Below are 25,095 nucleotides of genomic sequence, written 5' to 3' on the forward strand. Positions count from 1 at the left end.
ATCCGAGCGGCGCATGCGCGCTGGGAACACCGCCCACCGCTCTCCTCCCCTTTTCGCGAGCGCGAGCCTCCGTCTCGCCTTGTGGGAAGGCGAGAGGCGCGCGCACTCTCTCAACCCCCCCTCCCTCCCCGTCTGGGTCGCACACTCTTCCCCGCCGCGCATGCGCCCTGCGTCCGCTTTGAGCTCGAGACGGTTGGCGACGTCTGGCGCGTGGGCGGGGAGGGGGCGTGACCGACGCGGCGGGGGCGTGGCCCGGCGGGCGGCCGGTTAGTTCGTGAGGGAAGTTTTAGTCAGTCGGTCGAGGAGGGGCGGCCGAGCGGGTCTCTCCGCCGGGGCTCCGTTCAGGAACGGGGGGCGGAAGAAAAGGGAGACGAGCCTTTCTAGCCGGGACACCTGGCAGGTAAAACCCATTTAAATATTGGGAGGGGGTTGAAGGGGTCACGATAGGCCCGAAGGGGCGGGGGGAGGGGGGCGCGCGAGTGCGAAGAAGGGGCGGGGCCTGCGCGGGGAGGCGCGCGCGCGTCGGGAAGAGCCCCTTGGCAACAAACACGCTTCTCCCTCACCCCCCCCCTCCTTTTATGGTTCTAATAGCTTCTCCCTTGGATAACTTGGGGGGCGAATTTTAATTAAACACAAAAGTGGGGAGGGGGCCCCCCTATTAGTTACACCTCCACGCGTGTCTCAGTTTGTTTCATGGCTGGCTTTTCCCAGCAACGCCTTCGTGGGCATGTGGAATAGTTGCAAGGTTGCCCTTTAAATAGTTTGTTTTGCGGGCCTGGGGTGATGGGGGAGAACGCAGGAAAAGGGGACAAAGTGGCAAGTCTAAAAGTTTTTTTTGTGCATGGGAAAACATGCCGAAAATCCACCCAGCCAACCTCAAAAGTCTCCCATGCTCAGTTGGGGTTGTGTTTTTATTGCTCTACATGAGGGTTATCTTCTTTTTGTCTGAGTGTCTCTCCTTTTTGTCTGTGTTTTCATTTCTGTTAACCCTTCCCATTTAAGGGCTGCTGACATAAGGACAAAGGGATTTCCACCCCTGTTAAATTGGGGGGGGGCAAAACCTGTGGCAGAGAACTTTGCAACTCTTCCTTTTGCTCTGTTTTGGGAGGCAGAGGCATGTCACTCTCCCAGGGTCTTTTCAGAGGGGGGACGTGAGGGTCTGCAGGGGAACAGCTAGGTTCAAGTCCAGGAGCACTTCAGAGGCCGGCAAGATTTTCGAGGTGTGAGCTTCTGAGAGTCGAAACTCTCCAAAGGTTTCTGACGAAGGGAGCCTTGACTCTCCAAAGCTAATGCCCCAAAATAATGTTGGCCTCTACAGCAATTACTGGACCAAATCCAAGTATTGTCCCGTTACGTGCATCCGTTGCTCTGGGCTTTTCCGCCTGCTCGGCTTCTCTGCCCGGTTGCTGAAGCCCCCAAAGGGATCGTGCCCCAGTGTTGAAGGGAACTGCTCTGCAAGAGATCATGGATAATAATAGACAATCAACTCATGCCAGAACTGAAGCATTCCGTGTCCCCATAAAATCCCTGTTGTTGGCCAGAAGGCTGTAGTGATTTTCATTCTTTTAAACAACTCTCTCTCTCCTCCCCCCCCCCCACAGCATCTCTGCTGGAAATGTTGAACTTGAATGATCTCCCTCCCCTTTTGTCTTCTCTTGGAGGGAAGCAAAATACTTCTGGCAGTTCCTCGTCTGGGGCTTCTAGACCTTCAAGTCTCCATCTCCATATAGGGGAAGCCACACAGCAAACAGAACCGAGTATTGTTATGGAGCGAGACCTTTGTCTTTCTCTCGCTCCTCGCCCTCCAAGTCCATTCCAGCCAAGCCTCTCCAAAGCACAAGCATATTCTCAAATGTATCTATTATTGTAAACTTGCCCGCTTCCTTCCTGCCTGCCCTTTTTTGTGTTTTGTTTTGTCTTCTTGCTCTGGGGTGGCTGGTTCAGGACCAAAGGAAACTTCAGCGTCTGCTTTGGATGTTGGCTGGCATTTGACCAGGCAATTGTGTTCTTGGACAGCTTCTTGAACAAAGGATACTGCTGGGCATGTCTCCCCCGATGCAGGAGCTGCTGTTTACATTTTTATCCGCTTCCTTTTCAGGAAGCCAGCTCTCATAATCAGGATGTCTCACACTCAGAAGGGCTGGCGCTGTGTAGCGGGCGTCAGTTGGCAGTCCGTGGTGCCGTTATTTCCTCGGCAAGCCTCCTCCCCTCTAATATTGGGTTAATGGTGGGGGAATGCAGTGTCAAGTCACAGCTGACTCATGGTGACCCTGTAGGGTCTATGAAGCGGAGCTGCTTGGAGGTTGTTTGCCATTCGTTGCCTCTGGACTCCCTTGGTGGTCTCCCACCCTGGTATTAATCAGAGCTGGCCCTGCTTAACTTCCAAGATCAGATGAGTGGGAGGATACGGGGTTGGTGATTCTGGAGTCTTGCTGGAATGAATGAAAGAAAATACTTTGAGGGGAACTGTTAAACGAGTACTAAATCTGTTCATTGCTGGTTTTTGAATCTGATTTGTTGGAATTGCAGAAGGGCTTCCTGGACAGGGCATGTTGAAGGGGTAGCCTGACCCAAAGTCTTCCCTCCATCAAGTACCATCTTTCATTGGACACTCCCAGATTCAACTAACAGCACCTTCCAGAATCTGTAGTGCCCAAGGGCATGGAAACAGGCATTGTCACCACTGAGTGTACAAAGTAACCAAGAGAGTGTCATTTCCCACTTGACGCAGCTGTAATCAGGATGAGTGCCAGCATTCACAATGTAGCTGTCCTGCCTTTTGTGCTAAATTCCTTTAGAAGGGAACGGAATGGCAGGGGAACAGGAATAAGGGATACAGAGTTAAGGAGAACTAAAAACTAAGTAACCAAATCACTGCAGTAAGCTGCTCTCTGCGGGTTTATCTTTTTCGTAACCTTAGTCCTGTCTTTTCCCAGCGATGGTCATTTCCGTTTGGAGAGTCCTGATTGGCTTTTCCCATAGGATTTGGACAAGTGTGTGTTTTCCTAGACGTGGAAATGCTCAGCTGAATCCACAACGCCCAACTTTTGAGCCCTTTTCAAACATATGTTGCCTGTTTTACAAGAGAGTGTTTGAAAAGCTGACTATTTTGACCGTGTGTGTGCTTTTAAAGTTCCTCATTAGATTTCTTTTCTTTCCTGACCATGTTGGCTTAAGAATAAATAGCAGCTGATGAGTTATACAGATCAGGATCCTTCTTGGCAGAACTCGGATCTCCAGTGTGCTTTTCAGAAAAACCTCTCTGCAGCACAAAAAAAAAAAATGTTAGAAATGAATTGCCCATGAAGGCAAACTTTCCATGAGTTTTCCTACACCCTTTTCTTGATGAGTTTGCCTTATTGTCGTGTAAAAAATATGGACAAATCGATGCACTGACTTTCCAAATTTACTCATTCATTATTATTTATCCATATTTATGTATGGCTCACTGGGAAAGATTTCAAAGTAGTGTCTTATGTTATATATACTGCTCAGTTTCACTTTTCTGCCCCTGCACATAGTGTCCTTGAAAACAGTCCACTGAGTAGCACTAAGGCTCTGATCCTGGGCACACTTCCTGTCGTATCCGCAGAACTGCCTCTCCCACTACGTCCCCGTCCCACCGTCCAAAGAACTCTTAGATTAAGTGACCAACCCCTGCTTAGGACCCCTGGCCCCAGAGAGATTAGACTGGCCTTAATCGGAGCCAGGCCTTCTTGGCCCAGGCCCCAGCCTTGCGAAATCAGAGCCCAGCAAAGCCTTGCAAAGTTCTGCAGCGCCTGTTCCACCAGGCCTATGGTTGAGGCCTTAGAGAAAACAGAATTCTACCTGGCCTACCTTGCCTAAATCCACCTGGTTAATTTCCACCTGAGGAATAAATTCTCTCCTATAGCCCACCTCCTCTCTTTTACAGCAAAGATGTGTCATCCAGTGCGGGGGGCTGGGGGCATGTTGCAATTTTAGGGAAACTGTTTTTAAGTGGCTTTAAATTCAATGCCTGTGTATTTTAAAGTTTTGTAGCACTTGGGAATGTTTGTATTTTGGTGTGCCGTGACCCGCCCTGAGCCTTCGTGGGAGGGTGGGATAGAAATGTGATATTAAATTAAGCCCTGTTGATTCGAGTGGGATTTATTTCCAAGTCAACATACTTGGGGCTGGGCTGTGCAGTGACATAACTGCTACTGAAATGAAAACTACCTTGATATCAGCGGGACAACCAAGTATGTATTAATACAAGTATAAAGTATTGGAACTTTTTTTTTTTTAAGAGGGACTTATGGAGTGTCCAACGTTGGAGTTTCTCCCGGGCTACTCCTCATTTTAGTGATTAAAGACTGAGATATGTTACTCATGATTGAAAATGAAAGTTAGTATTTGGTACTCACTCTCCTACCACTACCCCCCCCCCCGGAAGCAAACACACAGCTTGTGATCTACACTTTTTCCTGTTTCCTAGGCTTTCTCTCTTTGGGAGGCAGGAAGTGGATTGCCTTAACTGTCACCAGCAAGGGAAGAAGCCCCAGTTCTTTTGTCGCTCCCCAGACTGAAAAGCAAGGCAGTCACAAGCACTCTGCTCTTTAATCGCCCTTGCGTTTTATCCGGAGCCTTCAGTGACATGAAAATTGAGTTCGTATTGATCTCCGCGGGATGATACGCCGAAAGCGTATTCAGTCGCACATAGATTCATTTCTAAACGGTGCGCTTGAATTGATCCCCCTGTCAAACAGTTTGAAGCCCATGTACATATCGCCGCATTAGCTCACATTCATCTGTGGTTACCCCTGTGCTTCTATTCCCTCCCTTGTGTGCTCCTGCACTGCCGAAATTTAGGCTGCAAGCCCTCTGAGGAGAGACTTGTCTGTTTTACTTGTGTTGCGCTTTCAAGCTTCATATATATAAATGGCAGCTTAATGGCAGCGCAGTTATACTATAAAAACATTTTCAAACTAATTTTATATTAATGCCGCATTAGTGCACAGTTGATGTCCCTGGAACTAATGTAATTCCCTCTGTTTATGTCTTTCCAAAACCTGCCGAGCGTCTTGCCTTAACATTTCAACCTAGTTGGGATTCTGAGAGGGTTTATCTTCAGATCTGGCACCAGGGGCTGCGATGAATGTCAACAGCATGGTCGGCTCATCCCTCATCTTGTCTTCCGGTATTCTCAAATCTCTCGAGGGACAGCGCCGTACCGTTCCCCCCCCCCACACACACACACACTGCTTGTCCTTTGAAGTGGTTCTCAGTGACAAATATTCTGTGCCAAAATCATGATTTCTGCAAAAATATAGACATCTCCGTGAGTGGCCCAGTTTTGCCGTTTCTGCAATCCTAATGTGAAGGCCACCCATTTTGCTATTGCAATGGTTCTTAAATGCTATTTCTGTGGGTGATTTTTAAAACAGTAACGGCATCCCTCCAGTATGCAGGAATCCATGAAGCTGCCTTATACTCAATCAGACCATAGGCCCATCAAGGTCAGTACTGTCTATTCCAGCTGGCAGCAGCTCTCCAGGGTCTTGGGGAAGGGGCTTTCACATCACCTGCTACCTTATATTTTTAACTGGAGATGCCAGGGATTGAACTAGGGACCTTCTGCAAGCCAAGTAGATGCTCTGACACTGAGCGGTAGCCCCTGCAGGACTGTGTGAATGAGGTTAGCTAGAAAAAAAATAAGGGGGAATTATTTAGCTTTCTAGAAGCAGAGTTGGTTCTTATATGCTGCTTTTCTCTCCCCGAAGGAGTCTCAAAGCGGCTTCCAGTCGCCTTCCCCTTCCTCTCCCCACAACAGACACCCTGTGAGGTGGGTGAGGCTGAGAGTGTCCTGATATTACTGCTCAGCCAGAACAGCTTTATCAATGCTGTGGTTAGAAGTCAGCGCCTCCTGTCCCCTACACCAAACTGGCTCTCATTGTTGCTTTCTAATCCCAAAGAGGTTTTAACAATCAAGTTGCGTATCTTTCCCGTCCTCCTACCTGGCCTGGCAGAGGGGTTGATGTGTTAGTTATTCTGCCCTTTTAGGTTCAAATCTCAATCCACTGATTGGGAGAGCTTGTATTGCTTGCATTGCTTCCACGACCTCCTGTAAACCTATATTACCAAGCCATTGATTTCCATGCTCTAACATGTGCATGTAAATCAATGGCTTGATAATCTAGCTTTCCATGACAAGAGAGCTTTCCCAGCCTTTATCCTTGGAGACGCCCGGGGTTGCATTGGTTGTGTTCTAGCACCGCGGCGGCTGGCTGCTCCAGAGGAGAGAAGCGGTGAGCGAGATTTATGCCATCTTTATTTCCCCCCCCTTCCAACTCCTCTGCAAGCCAGAAGGGAAAGATCATGTTTTCCCCTTGCATGCGTGCCACGGAGCTCTGGGGAGGCGCTGGATTTTGTTTCATCTTGCCTGGGGCTCTTGCGAAAGTAGTACAAATCTCTCGTGCTGCTTCTGCAAAGCCAGTGTGAACAGCGAGCTTGACCCCCCCCCCCCCAGCTCTTTGCAATTCACGGAGAATGCACGGAATGGGCCATCACCACTGGCAACCTGCGGGTTCCAGCTGATTGACGTGTTGTCCTCTGCCGCGATGCGATTAGAGCCGTTTCCAATTGTAATAGTAGACGTGCAAAGTTTTGGAAAGGTTGATCTGTTAATTGAGATCTCATTTACGCTGACGAGGCTCAGAAACGAAAATGTTTCTTTTGGCGTCCCGTGCCTCGGTAGGGGGAAACCTTTTCTTAAACTCGCTCTAGCGTGAAGCTCACCGTTTGGCCCTGCCAAAGGACTGGCATGGATTTAGTCAGAGAAATCTTCGGTCGACGGGATCACCCTGGACCTTGGTGACCGGATTTGGATTGAAACGAGTGCCCAGCGGCATCGATCTGCCCGTATATTTTCCTTAGAATTCTTGTGGAGAAGAAAATAATGGGACCAAGCCATATGGTGGGCAAAAGGAAATGCTCCTTGGCTCGACGCATGGTTAAAATGTGGGATTTGCAGCCAGAGGATGTAGTGGTGGCCACAGCAATAGGTGGCTTGACAAGAGGATTAGACAGACTCGTGGTCTATCATTGACTACAAACCATGGTGACCAAACTCAAGAGCCAGGAAATCTCTGAATACTGGTGCCAGGAGACAACATAAGGGGAAGGTCTCAGCCTCTCTATCTTCTGCTGTTGGCCCTCCAGAGGAACTGGTTGGCAAGACTAGGTGGACCACTGGTCTGAACCAGGAGGCCTCTTCTTATGTGCTTAGGGGCGACTGGAAGCAGAGCCCCTGAGCAAGACAGAGCTTCCAGCTAGTAGGGTAGGGCTACGCTTTACGTCCTGGTGTGTCTCTTAAAAAAACTTTCCTACATTAAGTCCTGCCTATGTATTAAATGTTCTTATTTGTTTTAATTTGCATTCTAAACTTACGCCCACATGGCACATTCTAGACTTGTGGTCTGAGCAAAAACGGGTAGTCCAAGAGATTGTTTGGATCCTGGCAAGCTGGAAGTGAAGCATAGATGGTTTTTATAATAGATTTCCCCCCTCTCCTCCATTGGGTGGAGTTATACCAAAGCTCACTCTGCAGTAGTGTAATCTAGAGGCAGCTTCAGTCCCCCCTAAGGAAGCTGGTTGGTGTTTTGGGGTCTGTTAGATCCATGGCTACAGATAGAGGCTTAAGTTTCCTCCGAGTACTCAGCACATTTTGCGAAACAAAAAGTTCCTTTCTTCCAAGCCAGGTTCGGGGAAAGGGGTAGAGTATTCAAGAAATCTAATCATTAGACTTCATCACTGGCGGAAGTTGAGAAGGAGTGGATTCCCAGGTTCTGGGGTCATTTCCAAAGAAAGAGGGGGAAGGCTTCAAGGAGGAGAAGAGAGATTTTGGAGACAGGCTTTGCACGTCACTGAGCGGGGTGGCTTAGAGTTCCAAGATCTGAGTTGTGTGCAATAAAATACTTTTTTGCTAAACTTCTCTTTAATTGCTTGCAAAGTCCTGATTAATAATCTGGGGCTAAGCGTGAGGGAGCGGCTGGGTTCTCTCTGAGACGGCCTTTGTTTTCCAGAGAGCACAATGGGATCGAAAGGGGTGGATGTTCCCGCTGCCTCAGCCACTTTTTCCAGCCTTTGTTGTTGAGATGACCCCAAGCTGCCGCCGTCCGTGGTCTCACATGACCGGGAGAGAACTGCTGGCCTCTGGAGGACGGGGGGGGGGGGGGGGAGAGGAAGAGAGGCCAGTGAATATTAATGCTTGCCCTCAACAGTGTACGGATCACATTAATTCTTGTTAAATTCCATTATGTTCCTGACTTCTGAACCCTCCAGTCAAAGACCATTTTGAATGTTACTCGGTCCTGCAGAGTCCTTCCAATCCTCGGTCTCCAATTGGAATAGCTTATCGATTTGACCTCCCATTCCCACTACCCATCCCATGCCGATAGCTGGCACAACATGTCAGTCAAGACTCTCAGTGATCCTGAACATAAAAAAAAAGAAAGAAAGAAATCTTGTCCACACCCCTCGTTGGAGTTGTAGCCAAAGGAATGTTTGTTATGCCGATAGAAAAAGCTTGGGAAACAAGCCAGAGCACATGAGCAACACACTGAAGGCTAAATTGTTGTTAGCTAATAAATCATGGGGCTGTAAATCACCGTGCACATTTAAAAAGCACATAAATACCAGCACCTTAGGATAATCTCTAAAACAGGGCTGAGGCGCCCGTGGGAAGGGATGGACGTTTTCAGCTGCACCTTGCAAAAAATGTCTTATTTAGAAATCGACACTTCACGTTGGCAGAGGATCACCTTAATCCCGTCTTGCTTTTGACAGCCGGAAGATTGGCTGCTTTTGGTAACTCATTTCCTCTTCTGAATAGCTCCACTAACTTATCAGGCCCAATCTCTAGACAAATCAAAGCATTCCGTCCCGATTGTTCCATTGTGAAAGATTTGAACATATGTCTCCAATCCCTTCCCTTGAAGTCAAGTGAGACTTCATGGCTTCACGTGGGCGGGAGTGTAATAATTTTCTGTTTTATCCAACCCATCTAGACGTATGTTCTCCATAGGGCTAGGAAGAAGAGTCAGGAGGAGGTCTATTCCAGACTATGCAATTTTTCCACAAATTCCCCAATATTCTGGCAACAGTCATCCATTTTTTTGAAATATCGGTACGGTGGTCAGGATTGCACAAGCGTTCTGCACCTCCTCCAGACCTCTTCTAAGCTTTGCACGCTGGCTTCTGGCAGCCGTCAGATCAGGTACACCACCAACCCTAAGGAAATGTTCTATAGAATGTACACACCTGTTCTTGCCCTCAGATCTTGTTGGGAACTGTTGCTAGGCAATGCATTCTGCAACAGCTTTTGCGGATTTTAAGGTGAAAATGATAAACCGGTTGTCCGTAGATTCTTCGGTGCTAGGGGCTCTTTACTTACGGTAAGTTTGTGCTGCAACCCTCATCTGTGTGGCTGTTTTCTGGTTTATGTAACGCGAGAGGCATTTGATCTTTCCTGCTGCTTTCTGCAAGGACATGGGCGCTAGTTGTCTTATTCGCCTTCATAACTGCATGGCAGCCTGTGGGGGGGAACCTCTCGACAGAATATTGCAAATTATGGTTCGTGGCGCGATGCTGAACCGGCAAGATGAGTGCGTTATCAAATACACGCCGGGTTTTTAAACCGCGTTAGATGTTGTCGCCTCTTTGTTTTGCCGGGCGGCTGCTTTTCTCTTTTCTGCTCTGCGAGACGGCTTGTTGCTGTTTCCATTGATGAACATGGTAACGATGCTGTAGCCGAAGAATAGATATAAAGATCGATTCGGAGAGACCACTGTATTGTAGTATGTTGCTATAGGCAAGCAGTCCATGATCTGTGTCCAGCGTGTCCTGCATGGTGTTAGCTTACTGGGATAGTGGCAGAAAATAAAGGACTCTGAGGCTATATTCCCCCCTCATATGGTTTTTGCTGTACAGAAATGTGCAGCCATGAGACATGTAAGCGAGCCTAAGCATGTCTTTTCAGGAGTGAATCTCATTTATTCTCTCAAGAAAGTGTTCTCAGGATTGTAGCCTAAGATGCTCAGTTTTGTAGAAATGCGGGGAAATCAGAATCAGAATATATACACATATATTTATTACAAAGAGGGGATTAAATATTCCATTCAGAACTGGGTAATTCATTCTAATGCTTTCCTCCCCCCCCTTTGGCATTGAATGTTTATAAAAGGTATCTCATCCTACTTGCAAAGTTAAATGTCTTAATCTGACACTGTATATCATCCCTCAAATTTATGGAGGACAGAAGGAAGTACACAGCGTCCCTGTAATGAAGCAGTATCTTTAGCACTAGGAAATACTTGGGGGGTGGGGGGGTGTCTTATAATTTCGCCAAAGTGTCACTGCCCTTGCTTACCACCATTTACTCGTCCATTTAGATTAAATTGCTAGCACGAAGGAAAGCAGGGGAAAGCCTATTAAAAGATAAGAGAGCAGAGCTGGCGTTGAGGGAGAAGAAGCCACACAGAATCAAACGGGCAGAGTCATGGCTGAATGATTTATTGAGCCACCGAAACGATTAGAAATGAGTATTGGCAGATAAGCGATCGTCTGCACTTCTCAAAGTCACGACACTGTTGCGGTTTCGAGTGCTTGTTTAGAGAAGCGGCGAGCGTTCTGAAGTTCCAGGCAGGATGTTTGGAGAAGAACACTTCCACAGTCGTGGGAAAAAATGCTTTGTATCGTTTCCTATTTGCTTCCTCGGGTTTTAAACATTCTGAAACAGTATATTGCCTGGTTTATATCAGGGGTAGTCAACCTGTGGTCCTCCAGATATTCATGGACTACAATTCCCAAATGCTGGCAGGGGCTCATGGGAATTGTAGGCCATGGACATCTGGAGGACCACAGGTTGACTACCCCTGCTTTATATGGTTCTGCAAGGTTGGCAGACTGCTTAAACCAGCACACCTGATCACGTGATCCTTTTCATGGAGTCTATAGGAGCCTGCTCTGTCAGCCCCCATTGGTGCATTTATGGATTTTTTCCCAGCCTTTCAGGAGCTGCTTGAAGCTCAGCAAAGAGGAAGAGTTGGCCAAAGGAGTCTCCAAGCGGCTGACAATCGCCTTCCCTTCCTCTCCCAACAGACGCCCTGTGAGGTAGGTAGGGCTGAGAGAGCTCTGGGAGAACTGCGACTGGCTCAAGAGTCACCCAGCTGGCTGCATGCGGAGGAGCGGGCAATCCAGCTCTCCAGATTAGAGGCTGCCACTCTTAACCACAACACCAAGCTGGCTTAGCCACTACGCCAGGCTCTTGAATCTCTGATAAATGCTTTGCACATGCAGAACTCCCTGGGTCTTTCTGGTGGTGTCAAGATGCAGCCAACCTATAGTAACCCCATAAAGTTTTCAAGGCAAGAGACAGACAGGTGGTTTGCCTCTGCCTGGCTCAGCGGAGCAACCCTGGATTTCTTTGGTGGTCTCCCCTCCAAGGCCTAACCCGACCGGATGAGATCAAGACTTTGTGGTCTCCGATTCAAGCACTAACCAGGGCTGACCCGCTTAGCTTTCCAATTCTGACCAGATCCAGTTAACCTGGACCATCCCGGTCAGGCCTTTCCAGCAGCCTACCAGCATCGAATTTTTGAGCCTCTAAAGGCTCCAGGACTGTAAAATCTGAAAAGTTAACTTTCGCAAAGATTGCGTTCCTCCCTAGGCAGATCTTTCCCCTCCATTTGGGCATTCTAGCCGTAACGGATAGAACTATAATATTGAAACTGTAAAAATGCAAGGAGTTTATCGATAAAACTTTACCAAAAATGGGCAAAGTCTTATTTCCCCAGTCAGTTTTTTTGTATGGTAGTCTATTGAAAATCTTCTGGGGAAAGGAGATTAAATTTAGGGGAGGGGGGGTGAAATCACAATTAGGAGGCCAAGGGGACGGTTGTTGCCGCTATTTGAGTTTAAAATAATTGAGGAAGAGAGTAAACACTGAAGCGACAATAGAAGCCTTTATAAATGGTCTGAGCCTTTCAGACAGTGCATTAATCAGTGCTTTGGTTGCAACAAAAGCTGTAAATTAATTTCCTCTGAGACGTCGTTCCATCTTTAGAGCTGTGCCTACAGTAGTTTCTCCCTTTTAAAATTCCCATTTCTTCTCTAGATCAATTCAGCCGGAGCCCGTAGTAAAGTTGGATCGCTCCGTTGAGTGAGGCACCGCTGGCCCCTTGTGGCTTGGATTTCAAGTTCATTTACATTCGCTTTGACTGATGGTTTGTAGGTGGCTTAAAAAGCCGGCCTTTCTTCAGAAGCATTTCCTGCATGCGGGGATCCCTTTGGTATTGTCAGGCAATTGAAAGTGAATAGGGGCCAATACGTCTAGCAAACTGGGTGCCAGATCGGTTATTGGAAAGGGAGGCTGACGATGTTTTAAGAATATTCCTGGACACCCCTGGTCAAGACAGATCTGCCGTGTTGCATGCTTGATTTGGGTTCAGATTCCTGCAAGGGTTGTCCAGGAATTGCGTTTATGATTTATATATAAGGCCTCTTAAAAACAAGACACTGGATAAAAACTAATGTGCAAGCAGGCATTGCTCAATCTTTGAATCTATCTATATAAAATTTGACGTTCGGTGTAAGCATTTGGCCCAGGCTATAGCCTGATCTTTTCACATCTCAGCCAGCTGAGCAGGGTTAGATTTTGAAGGGGGACCTTCAGGGAATGCCAGGGTCGTGGCATGGAGGCAGGCAGTGGCAAGCCATATCTGTGGCCTTGAAAACCCTATGGGTTGCCATGAGTCAGCCGTGACGTGATGGCCCCTCTCATACCCACTATTGATCATACATATCCTCTGTCGATTGTACTGTAGGTCAACATGTGCCGCGACTTTCTGTTTAAATAGCGGCCGGTGAAATCTGTATTTTTAAAAGGTTTCTGACATGCAAGGGCCTGTAGGGTCTGTAGCGCCCTGAATTGTTGGCTTAAATAAAAAGAAAACACCATAACAGGGCTGCTGAGAGGGGAGGATTGGGGAGACAAGTCATCTGGAGGACCCCTGAGGGCAGCATCAGGGTGCATCTGTGGAAGGGCCTCCTAACAAGGTCATTGTCTCCAAATGGTTTTCCTCCTTCCTTGAGTTCCATTCAGCTCCCTAGTTTTCTCTGCTCAGAGATACCTCGCAAAGGGGCATCCCTGTTAGCCTGCTGCAGCAAAATCTAATAATCGTTGGCATTTAGCTTAGTTGACATTGCAGCTAGTACTGGGAGGTCTGGGCTTTCCCATTCCTTTCAATCTTGGTCTCAGAACTCACAATCCTCCCAAAGCCTGTGGCCAGTTTTGAGATTCCCAGTTTTGCTCTCCGATGTCCTGCCTGCAATGGATGTTGTTATCTATCATGGTAACAGCCTGTGATTAGTTTTGCTTTGGTTTGGATCCGGGTCATGGCGTTGCGGGGTGGGGTAGGGTAGGGTAGGGTGCCTCTCGGGCATCCTGGCACAAACACAGAAAGACTGGTTGATTTGACTGGCTAATTTGACATTGGCCGTTCCCGTTGAGTTAATCGGGTTGCCTTGGCTCATTGATAATGGGTAATCTAATGGGCTTGTCTTCCCGATCAGTTTGCGATCAGTCCACGCTGCCCAGCCGTCTGCGTCTCTGCTCTTTGGTTGGCACTGCCTATTAAAGAGGCTCCATTTGCGTTTTAGGGTCAGTAATTTCCCTGCTGCCGAACGAACGGTGAAATCGGTTATTAAATCTCACTGACATTTGCTTGGAACCGCTGTGTTGATTGCTTTGCGGATGTTGTCTGTGTCTCTTAAGTTCACAAAACTCCAGACGTTAATTGCCAAGTTCAGTTCTAGAGGAGGTGTTATTGCTGTTGGAAGTGGGTTGCATTTAGATCTGCCCTTATAACCCCAGTTCAGGGGGGAGATCTGCATGAACCTGGCTTGTTCCCTTTCTCCCCCTGCCTTAAAACTGCACACCAGTTACTTGTGACATATGCAGACATGTCAATCACTATAAGTAGTTTCCCCCCCATTATTTTTGATTCTAGAAGAAGAAGAAGAGTTGGTTCTTATATGCCGCTTTTCTCTACACAAAGGAGGCTCAAAGCGGCTTCCAGTCGCCTTCCCTTTCCTCTCCCCACAACAGACACCCTGTGGGGTGGGTGAGGCTGAGAGAGCCCTGATATCACTGCCCGGTCAGAACAGCTTTATCAGTGCCATGGTGAGCCCAAGGTCACCCAGCTGGCTGCATGTGGGGGAGCGCAGAATCGAACCCAGCATGCCAGATTAGAAGTCCACACTCCTAACCACGACACCAAACTGGCTCTAATTATAAACACTCCTTAGGGTCTCAGTTAGTGGGTAGAATACGAGCTCCACTTAATCTGCATGCACCTATGAATGTGTTACAGGTAACTGCAGCATCCCCTGTATCTGCTTTTAGGCAAATAAAGCACATTCTAATATAAAGTAACTTTTGCTCTCTCCCGTTTCAATTTCCTGAACAAAATCTTGCTGCAAGACCGATACCCAGAGCTGTACTGCCCTCTCTTTTCCTTTGCTGGGAAGATGGTATCTGATTCTGCCGCCATGTAATGGAGATGTAATGCAGAATTGTAATCACCAAGCCAAGATGCTATATATCAAAGTCAGCCAAGGCCTGTTTCATTCTTGTAGGTACAACCGTACTGACATATATATTGACTGGTCCCCTGCCTCTTAGTTGCTGGTTTTTAGCCAGGATTTTGAGCATGATATCAGAGGAGTGAAGCGTGCATGCTAAAAAGCTCAGTTGGTGCATATTTTCTTCTATACGACAGTAATATACGATTTTCGAATATTGTCACAGTTAGAATAGTTTTATTGCTGCATCATTCAAATTCTTCCAAAGTTACTTGTGACATAGAGGGAGAGCTTTGTTTTCTTTTAAATTTTGCACACCTTTGGTTTGGTTTGTCCTCAGGAGAAATCTCACCTGGGTATAAACCTCAGACTGTTCTTTTCCTTTCTCTGAATGTCTCCCAAGCCCTGTGACTTAAACCCCTCTTATTTCTAAGAAGATCGGATCAAGCGAGGTATTGCATGTGACACAGCCTGATTCGCACTCTGCTTTCCCCCAAAGCAAGTGGGGATGAGGAAAAACACAAATCGGGGGTAGTCCTGAGATTTCTCCCCAGGACATAATGACCGAAAGGGCCCACGTCTGCTGTAAAGGAAGCTGTTAGCGGTTTAATAAATTACTCTCTGATTTTCAGAAGACTCAGATTCCGCACGTTGGGCTGACTAAGCATCTGAAAACTTTGGGTTGTCCAGACTGTGAGTAGACAAGTGACAGGTGGCTGTGGAATTTTGTGCCAAAGAAAACACTAAATGATTCCCATACATAATCATTTAATTCTTACAATTGGCGGTTAAAGCAGGGCAGTACAGATGAGGGACAGAGAGATGCTTTCTCAAGATCCTCAAGGAGAGATGCGGGGTAGAGGTCCCCCACCCCCCAAAAATAGAACATTTCTCAGCCCTTTTTCTTTCTGCAGAAAGCTTCCCGTTTCTTAAGGTTCACTGGTTCACGAAATTAATAATAACAATGCATGGATACAATTCCCAGTGTGATCGTCGGCATATTTATCCGTTTCTGAGTTGAAATTAATGCATTTCAAGCGTTTATCCCTAAGAGTTATGTAAGACTACAACCGTCTTTGATCCGAAAGTGAAGGAAACGGGGGGTGAAAGCCGCCAATTTGCATTCCAAAACTTTTTTTTTTAATCATCTTTTAAAGTCATCTAAATTGGTGATTGCAACCGCGCCATGCGCGAAGAGAAAAATAAAATAAAAAAACCTCAGTGCTGGAGCATCTCCTGTGCTTTGAGAGTAAGATGGGGACTTTAGATTGGAGTGTTTAACATGGCCGGGTGCATTCTGAAAGCTGGCAATGAATCGCAGGTTCACGTAGACGAGAGCCAGTGTCGGACTAGGGCCTGGGAAACCCAGATTCGAATCCACACTCGGCCATGGTAGCCTTCTGGGTGTCCTTGGGCCGGTCACATCCTCAGCCTAACCTACTTCCCAGGGTTCTGGTAGGAGGACACAGTGGAGACAAGGAGAGCCCCGTCCTCTTATCCCATGACTGTGAAGTCTCCTCCGGAATCTCTGCTGAGGTCCCTTTTGCAAGTCCAGATATATCAGCTCTACCTGGTCACCATTGTCTGCCCTTTCTCAAAAAACGGCAAAAGGTTGGTGAGGTTCCTGCTGCAGGCGCCGTGCAGATTTCCCCTCGGCTGGCTCTGTCCCTCTATAAAGGCCTAGCTTTTCTGTCTTCATTTCCTAATGGCACCGTTTCCCTGTCTTCTTGAGCAGCTGAGTCTTTTCCTCGGGCTGTGCTGCTTTTGGCAGCCCTTCCCTAGGCTCTTCCGCCAGTCTCGTAGAGGTGCAACTGAGCTGTGCGTCTGGTTTCCATTGGAACACCGTCATGTGAGGGGAGGGAGCCTCATGCAGCATGCGCTGACTGCTCCCCCCCACCCCGAAAATCTCCGTGGTATCCTGTCCTCTCTTTCACATCCGCTTGACGGCCTCCCATGCCACCTCCCCTGTCACTTGAGGTTCCACTGACCCTCAAGAGCAGAGCACTCTTTTGCAGTGTGTGTGTATCGGTCCGAATTTGCTAGCAGATGAGAGAGCCCCCTCTGGGCAAGCAGAGCCGTGCTTGAAATGAGATCCTTCCGAAAATGCGGGTTCTATTCCTGTCTCCCTGAGGAGAGCTGTGCCTTCCTTTTTAAAAGCACAAGAGTATATTGACAAGGGAGTAATACGATCAAAGTTTGACTAGCTTCTTCAGCTAAACTGTTTTACGGCAAGAGGTTCTTTCTGTAGGTTTGATTTATGACCCATTTTTTATAGGTCCAAGGGACTTGCCTCACGCCATAGGCTCAATTGTTGCATCCGTCTTTTACGGCTGGTTTTTAAAATGTATAATTATTCATTATTATTATTTAGATTAGATTCATTCTCACGGATGCCGCAGGAAACCTGGGAAATTTAATCCAAGGTGGAAGACTCTGCCTTCACTAAAATTATTAGAAGATTATCCATTGATTAGTGGATTCTGCCGCGTCGTTTTAGAAGATGCGGAATGAATGGAAAATATAAGCCCTTCTGGAACTGTCATCAGGAACTATAAAAATAAATTGTGTTTAGCAGGGGCTTGTATTATATAGCACATCTACATATCTATTATGCATGTTGCCTGATTATGGGGCAAGTCTTTACTTGCCTCCCTTAACCATCCCCAACTCCTCTGCAAAATTTATGGAATGTGAGCAGTGCCTCATTGCTTAGAAGGAATATTTATGAACAGAGTTTGTACTAAAGGAAAGGAGTAAGGCTTGCGTACGGCTTAGCTGGAGCTTCAAACGTTTTGTTCCAGGTTTTGATCAGTCATGAAAAGTTTTGGTCCACCTGGGCAGCCCAGTGTTCGTTCTGGGGCAGAAAGCAAAGGTCCACCTGCGGACGATGTGCAAATTATCGGGAGTATCGGTCGTGCAAAGGTTCAGGTGGGTAGCCATGTTGGTCTGAGGCAGTCGGAGAAAGTTGGCGCCTTTATTCTAGGTATAAGCGGTGATCCTTTCTGACTCCAGAAGTGGGAGGGGAGAGGTGTTATTCAGCAGCGAGCACTGTTTTCTGAAGAATGTGCCTTCGGTCGGTCGTGCTGATTCTGAACCACCAGGCTGAATTTGTATTTCCTTAGAAGCTGCTGGTTGTATTATCAGCTGAAATTGCTCTGGTTTAAATAGCGGCATTCTGTGTATAATTGGAAGAGAGGCGTCCTACAGAGTGAGTGTTCCCTGTAAACAATATTTTGAAATGCACAATAGAGCAGAGTTTTAACTTTGATTTCTTGGCAGTATTGTCAATCACCCTCCCCGTTTTCCCTGTGCTTTGTCTGCCTGCCTCTCTTTCCCCCTCTGTATTTATTAATTTCATTTTTATCCCACCCTTCCTCCAGGGATGCCAAAGCGCAGTTCCGCCTACGTGTTTCTCCCTGGCGCGAGGCTAAATGGAGGGAGAACGATTAGCCCTGGGGATTTTGTAGCAAGTTCTTGCCAACCCATCTGGCATCCCGACTGCCGTACAGCACTGTCTTTGGTAAAAAAACAAGCTGTTTTTGTCGTGGGGGGGAAGCGATCCAGGAAAGAGGCATACAGGGCTTTATCGTAGGTGATGATGTCAATTTATAATAACTCAGAGGTCAGAATATCTGATTGAGCTAGCCTGGGCCATTCAGGTCAGACCAGAATAATGAAGAATTTAGCCTTTTCACTTCTCTGGGACAGCAATTGAGTTCAATTCAGTTTGCAGAAATGACGGCATTGATGTGCCCCCATCAGAGGATGCAAATATTTGTGGGTCTTTGGGGGTAGGGGTTAATCACTGCAATAGGATGTGATCCTGCAAAGCTTAATAGTATCATTATGCCAAGCTTAAGGGAGATTTTGGTCTTGGAGATTTCGGTTCAGGAAATGACACTTATATAAGAAACGGGGCGACGGAAAAAAAACGATTGCTTCGCCAGAGATTTGTAGGATTTGATGATATGAGCTGTACGTCAAATTGTACTTCTAAGTGGGATTAGGCGGTTTGTTAGCCCGACCATGTTTTCTCGTGCCCTTGAAAGTGTAGGGGCAGTGCTTTCGTTTCAATTGGGTGGCTGTTTTCCAAGGAACCCCAAATATTTAAGTTATATTGAAATGTCTCATGGTTTCTTAAGAGCTGTGCTTTTCCACAGGGTTTTGGTCTCTTGATTTCTCCACATGAGCCCTAATATGAAAACATGCCATCTAGAGTTTTAAAAAAAAATAGGAAATGCAGGGATTTTTATGACAATGAGTCACTTACGGATGTGAATTTAGAAACTCTCCCGAGTGACGTTATAATTTTATGCTCTGTATATTTTGAATAAGATGTCTGTGAACTACTTGAAATGAAATCTAAATTGAAGCCTCCCACTGCCTTTTAAAAATAGGCTGTCCACTGCGTGGTAACCAATAATATGTTTTTTTTTTAAAGTGGGAATAGAACAGCGTACTGAACATAGTGCAGACTTTCAATACATTTAATAGCCTTAATGTCAAAGTTAGCCATGGTAAGAGTTGACCACAGCAAGTCTAAGAGTTGGGAACCACATAAGGTAGCCTAAAATTGCTGCTGAGGACAGCTTCTTCTTGACCATTATATCTTTTTCATATCTAAAAATCAAGAAGGGGGCATCTTGCCCAACTCCACATACGACTTATAAGGGTTACATATTCCTTGTAACAAAGCCTTTGACTCAGGAAGTCTGCCTATTCAATCAACTGTGCATCTGGAATACGCAGAATTTAAGTTTTTAACTTCCACTCAGGCATTTAGACCTGACCTAGATAGTCCAGGCTAGCCCGACTTCATCGGATCTCAGGAGCTAAGCAAGATCAACCATGGCTAGTAGTTGGATGGAAGACCTCCAAGAAATATCAGTGACTTTCATAGGGGCAGGACGTGGCAAACCACCTCTGAGCCCCTAGGGACGGCTGTGTGTGTGTGTGTACTTATATACAGCTCTCCCCTGAGGCTCCGGGTGGTTTACATAGAACAGGGAACAGTACAGATAACGCAGTAGTTGAACAGTAACTATACAGTGATAACTTAGAACACTATAATAGAACAGTAGAACGACAGTGAGAACCTTAAATCAACTATAACATACTGACGGCCCCAAGGGTTGGACAAATTGGTGGTGTTTTCCATGGGAGGGCGGCTCTGGGGCCAGTGGGAAGTGATTGCTTCAGGTCGACCTTTACAGTGGATGAGTGAGAGGGTTGTGAGTGTCCTGCACAGTGCAGGGGGTTGGACTAGATGACCCAGGAGGTCCCTTCCAACTCTATTATTCTATGATTCTATGACCTCAACAAAATGCCTGGTGGAGGAGCTCCCTTTTGCAAGCCCATACACACACACACACACACACATATATATATTATAATAAATGAGTAAACTGAAGAACAGCTGGTGATTCTCCATCTCTCCTTGAAACTGGGAATGCCAAATTCCCAAAAGACAGAACAGTTTCGATCTAAAATGCCACATATTGTGCAATCGAGGACACTTGTGAGTCCTCACAATAACAAGTGGTAAAAAGCACGTGAAGCCTAGTTTACTCCTGGCTTTAAGGCGACCTTTCCTTCACCACCTTGGCAGCTGGCCCAGAGACTGCTTAAACCATGTTCAGTGGAGCTGATGCAGAATAGTATAAATAGCTTAACTGTGAAATATAAGGGGATTAAGATATCTTCAGTCTTTAAGGATCTGGTTTTGCAGAGGATCAGAGAATTAAAAAAAAAATTGCAGATGTCTCATGTCGGGGATGTACTGTGTATATGGAATAACATTCTTTCCGTTATCTTCGTGGGGCTATAGATCTGGCTCTAAACTGAGGCGATTTTTATCATGATGCGTGTGTTATATTTTGTACGCCATTTATAAAAGGGAGGGAGGGAGCGCTCTGGAATTTCTGTTAAGCAGTGCAAGTATTACTTGCTTGTCACGGTTTCTTGACCTCTTCTGCTGATGCAGGCCCGTGTCTTTTGTTCGACGTAACACACGGCATTAAAATACTATTAAGGCTGTGAGAGGCTCTCTTAAGACACTTGATTAATTTTGTCCCGTCTAAATTAGTAAGCCATTTGATTGAATCAAGAATGATTAACGTTCAAAAAGATGAAAATATCAGCTGGCACGGGCATCAGGTGGATGAATACAACAGAGTTAGGGCCATAACTATGCATTCCATTCCATTCCTAGCCAGTTCCACCATGTTATCTTTATTTACGTCACATTTATTTCACTTACACCCCACTTTTCTCCCCGGTGGGGGACCCCAATGGCTGGTGCTGTTTTCTCCTAGCTTCTCTTGCATCCTCAGAACAATCCTGTGAGGAAGGTGAGGCCAAGAATATGTGAGTGGCCCAAAGTCACTCAACAAGTGTCCCTGGCAGAGCAAGGACTCAAACCTGGGTCTCTCAGATCCTAGTTCAGCCCTCTGATCACGCTGACTTTCAGTCCTCTGTCCTCAGGAGCATGGGGGCCTGATTTGAGCTGGGACGACCCCAAGCAGCTGCTTCTGGCTCCATGAAGGACACAAGGATAACGTAAGATAGCTCAGCCAGGAGATGGACACTGGAGAAGTTCTCCTAGAGACTTTTTGAAAAAGGTTGGAACCATTGGTCACCACTGGTCACAGCAGAGTGTTTTCAGTACAATGTGCGTACAGATTTTGGTTCCCTCCACCCCCATTCAACAATGCATGGCTTAACAGACGTGGCTGATTCTATAAGGAGTGGTTGGTAATATGCAAATCTGTTTCTTGGTTTACCTCCCCAGGAAATTCCCTTGGTTCCTCATGGAAGGCCAGCAGCGTGGTAATCCATGAAACTCATCACAGCTGACAACTCATGGACTTTTACTTTGAAGAGCAGTGGTAATGAGCAATCTTGGCTTCCAGGTACGGTCACGTACTGAAATTATGCACTTTATTGATATCTCACCTTCCTTCCCAATGGGTGCCATCTTGCCCGTATATTTAGCCAGAGAGTACGATGTGTTTGAATTTACATCTGGCGTGCCTTCACAAAAGAAACCATAAATGGTATTCACAAGAAAGCAGTGGTCAAGTCACCTGATGTCAAAACACATCATTCTAAAGCCCATCTGATGTGGTGAAAGCTTTCTGAATGAAGCTACTGAGCTTACCACGCAAACTCTTGCAGTAAGCATTTAGTTGGCCCTGAGTGCCGGCTCATAGGAGTAGCTGGCAGTTGCATAAGATTAACTGCGGGCTTTTACTCCTAAAATAGTATGATGGTTGGTTAGATGACAGATGAGGAAGACTTTTGAGGTGCAATAATGTGACCGGTTGCTTGTTGATTTTCACGAAGCAATCCTCTTTGGCGCAGTATGTTCCCTCTTCTACTACTGTGAATAGATTTCATAATTAGGTCAGCATATGTATCAAATGCTTGGTAAGAGAGCCAGCTTGGTGTAGTGGTTAGGAGTGCAGACTTCTAATCTGGCGAGCTGGGTTTGATTCCTTGTTCCCCAACATGCAGCCAGCTGGGTGACCTTGGGCTCACCACTGCACTGCACTGATAAAGCTGTTTTGACTGAACAGTAATCTCAGGGCTTTCTCAGCCTCACCTCCCTCCCAGGATGTCTGTTGTGGGAAAAGGAAGGGAAGGCGATTGGAAACCGCTTGGAGACTCCTTCGGGGAGAGAAAAGCGGCATATAAGAACCAACTCTTCTTCTTCTAATTTCCCCAGACAGTCATTCAAAAAAGACAATGGCCATAATCTCAGCTGCTCGCTATATCCCTATAGCATTCCAAAATAGACACTGGGTTTCTACTAACCGCTTTTCCCCCAGATAAATACATCTCTGGGATAGCAAGAACCCAAGAGCAGCGTTGGATATTACGTTGATAAATTACCCTTCTTACATACCGTTCTGAGGGACGAAGTCTAATTGAATTCAGTAGGGCTCCCTTCTGAGTAAATATGCTGAAAACTACGCCCTGAACCTGTAGAAAAGAAGGAACTTCATGGATTGATAGTTGAAAAAACAGAGCTCTGTTTAAACCGGCAATACCAAAAGGCCATAAAAGGTAAAAACAAGGAGAAACTCCTGCTGCAGACCCACCCTGATGTTTTGCTTTTCTTGTCTTTTTTTCGTTCTGCAAAGCTGCCCTTTGCCTCTGCTGGCAGTCTTGTTCTAAGCACAGCTGTGATGCACACAGCCATCTTTAAAAGGGGGACGATGGCAACAAGCAATCAAGATGCCGATAAAAATTCGAAATAATTGACGCAACAAGATGCATTGACAGATTATGCCATTTGGAGGCGAATGGCATGCTTAATGTCTGGAACGGTATCCCCCGTGTTGCTTTGTCCCTCACCCTCTTTGAATGCTTCACAAGCTGCTCAAATCTCGCTTTAAATGTGAACGCAGCATTAATGAAAGAGGAGGGGTTGCTATATCCGTTTCTGAGCAGTGAGTGTGTCTCACCAAACACTCCCCTTTTCCTAAGCCTGTCTTGATACACCAGGTTGCTGTAGAAATCGTGCATTAGAAATCCCGTCGGGAATTGCCTTTTTTGCTCTGTACCATTTGCCTGCGGAACTGGCTATCACCGCTGGCAGTTTCTAGGGAAAGTGGGATGTTTTGCCGAATCTGGATGCGATGCGTTTTGTTTAGCGTTCTTCTCCTTCCTTTCCGAGCGAGCTGTTTGTTTTCTGCGGCATCTCCTGGGCATTTGGCCGCCTCTCACTGCAGTCTCGGTAATCTCCCGCAAAATATACAAAAGTACCTTTTTGTCCTTCTGTCTCAAATTGCTGCTAATCAAGCGCAGAAGTATGTTTCGGGGGGCGTTCCAAGGTCTCAGATGGGACAGGCTCCTTAATGAGAATGTGACCATCGTTGGACGCAAGCCGACTAAGGCGACCTGTAGGGACTTCTGCACAAGAGGCGTTCAGAGGTCATTTGCCATGGCCTTCCTCTGTGCAGCAACCATGGTCTGTCTTGGGGGTCTCCCATCCAAGTGTTGACTAGGGCTAACTCTGCCTGCCTTCCACAATCTGATGAGATTGGCCCAGCTGAGCCATCCGGGGCAGGGCCTGGATAAAAAGTCCCCCACAGATAAATCTGCATCTATGTACAGAAACCAGACTGGGAAGCCTTGCGCTCAGTTGCTTGTCCTCCCCATTCTCAGTGCTTTGACCCTGGCCAGGATATTACCCAGTTTTAAAAAGCCCCAAACTAGCTGGCTCTTGAAGGCTGGCAGCGCTGATTCTTTCTGTGCCGCAAGACGCCTTTTGGCAGGAATATCGTCAAATCTCAAAGTGCGGAAGCTGTGCTGGCCGACGGTCACCGCTTGCCTCAGTTCTACACCTGTCCTTGGACACCTGTCCGTCATTCTTGGAGGGCTGTTTTTTTAAATCCAAGTGGCACATAGTGTTCAAGTTCTGGAGCGCACGGACATTGCTCACACTGGTGACCCACACAGGGGCCTGGACCACCAGGCTTACTTCAAACGCCCCAAAAAGGAAGCGAATCAACGTCGCATGTGAGTGAGCGCATGTGTGCGTCTTTGCTCAGCATAGGACACCTTCAATAGAAGTTGAAAAAAACACTTCCTGCTGTAGATCGGCTCAAACAGGAGAGTGCGCCAGCTTGGCCATGGTGGCCAGTGGGCTGAGAACATGTACCCAACACCTCCGATGCTCGCTTTTGATCGGAAGCATGAGAATTCCCCTCAAGGCATGACGATGCTTTAAAACGTTCACGACACCCGCACCTTTCCCCTGGGTTACGGTTTTACCTCTTAGCCAGCATTAGCCTCCGTTCAGGAAGCCGGCGCAGCTCAAATCATTTTAAAATGGGGGCTTTGGAAGAGGGCACCTTCTGCGACGCAGCATTAGTTAAATTTAGGCGTGAAGGAGCGAGTGCGAGACCTCCTCTCCCAAGCCCCTGTGGCCACCGTTGCTATATAACACCTGGATAGCTCTTATTCCACAGAAGTTGCACGGCACTCAGGCACCAACATTATTTTGAAATTGCCTTCTGATCAGTGAAACGACCCACTGATCGTATTTTATCACACCTCGGAGAAGAGACTCTTCAAAGAGGCCAGGAACCTTCTCTTGTTCAAGTTAATGGGAATTATGCATAGCAATGATTAATATTGAACGTTTGTCAGGAGCAGTTGTGGTGGAAGCAGAGGCTGCCTTGAGCTGGGTTTCTGAGTACAGGCAGAGAGCAGGAGCAGTTGTATTACCCTCCTGTGGTCCAGGCAGATGCCTTTCCCTGCCTACAGAGGTTCCCAGGCTTAGGATCTTACCTGGCAACAGTCTGTGTGTTAATGTATGCACATTCAATCCATGTGGCGTGAATTTTTATTCTGAATAAATATTGGCCACTTAATTGGGTGTGTGTGTGTGTGTTCTTTCCGTGGTGTTCACGGTGACTTCATGTTGAGTCTGCCTGCTAATATTTGCTGATATCACCACATTCCCAGATGCTACCAAAGTTGGCT

The 25,095-nt window shown here is 46.8% G+C and overlaps 1 protein-coding gene across 5 annotated transcripts in view; it reads left to right on the forward strand.

The window, feature by feature from the left end:
- PEAK1 (pseudopodium enriched atypical kinase 1) overlaps nucleotides 1-25,095 on the forward strand; it is a 68,260-nt gene that overhangs the window by 2,054 nt on the left and 41,111 nt on the right. For 2 of the 5 annotated variants that reach the window (XM_077317862.1, XM_077317866.1), the window contains exons 1-2: nucleotides 242-400; nucleotides 21,392-21,512. The gene's annotated coding sequence lies outside the window, so the exon portion shown is untranslated. Of the gene's footprint in view, nucleotides 1-241; nucleotides 401-9,394; nucleotides 9,414-21,391; nucleotides 21,513-25,095 lie in introns of those variants that run through there. The other 3 variants (XM_077317863.1, XM_077317864.1, XM_077317865.1) reach the window with 3 other exon arrangements.

Source organism: Paroedura picta, chromosome 18, assembly GCF_049243985.1.
Source record: "Paroedura picta isolate Pp20150507F chromosome 18, Ppicta_v3.0, whole genome shotgun sequence".
In the NCBI taxonomy this organism is placed as follows: domain Eukaryota; kingdom Metazoa; phylum Chordata; class Lepidosauria; order Squamata; family Gekkonidae; genus Paroedura; species Paroedura picta.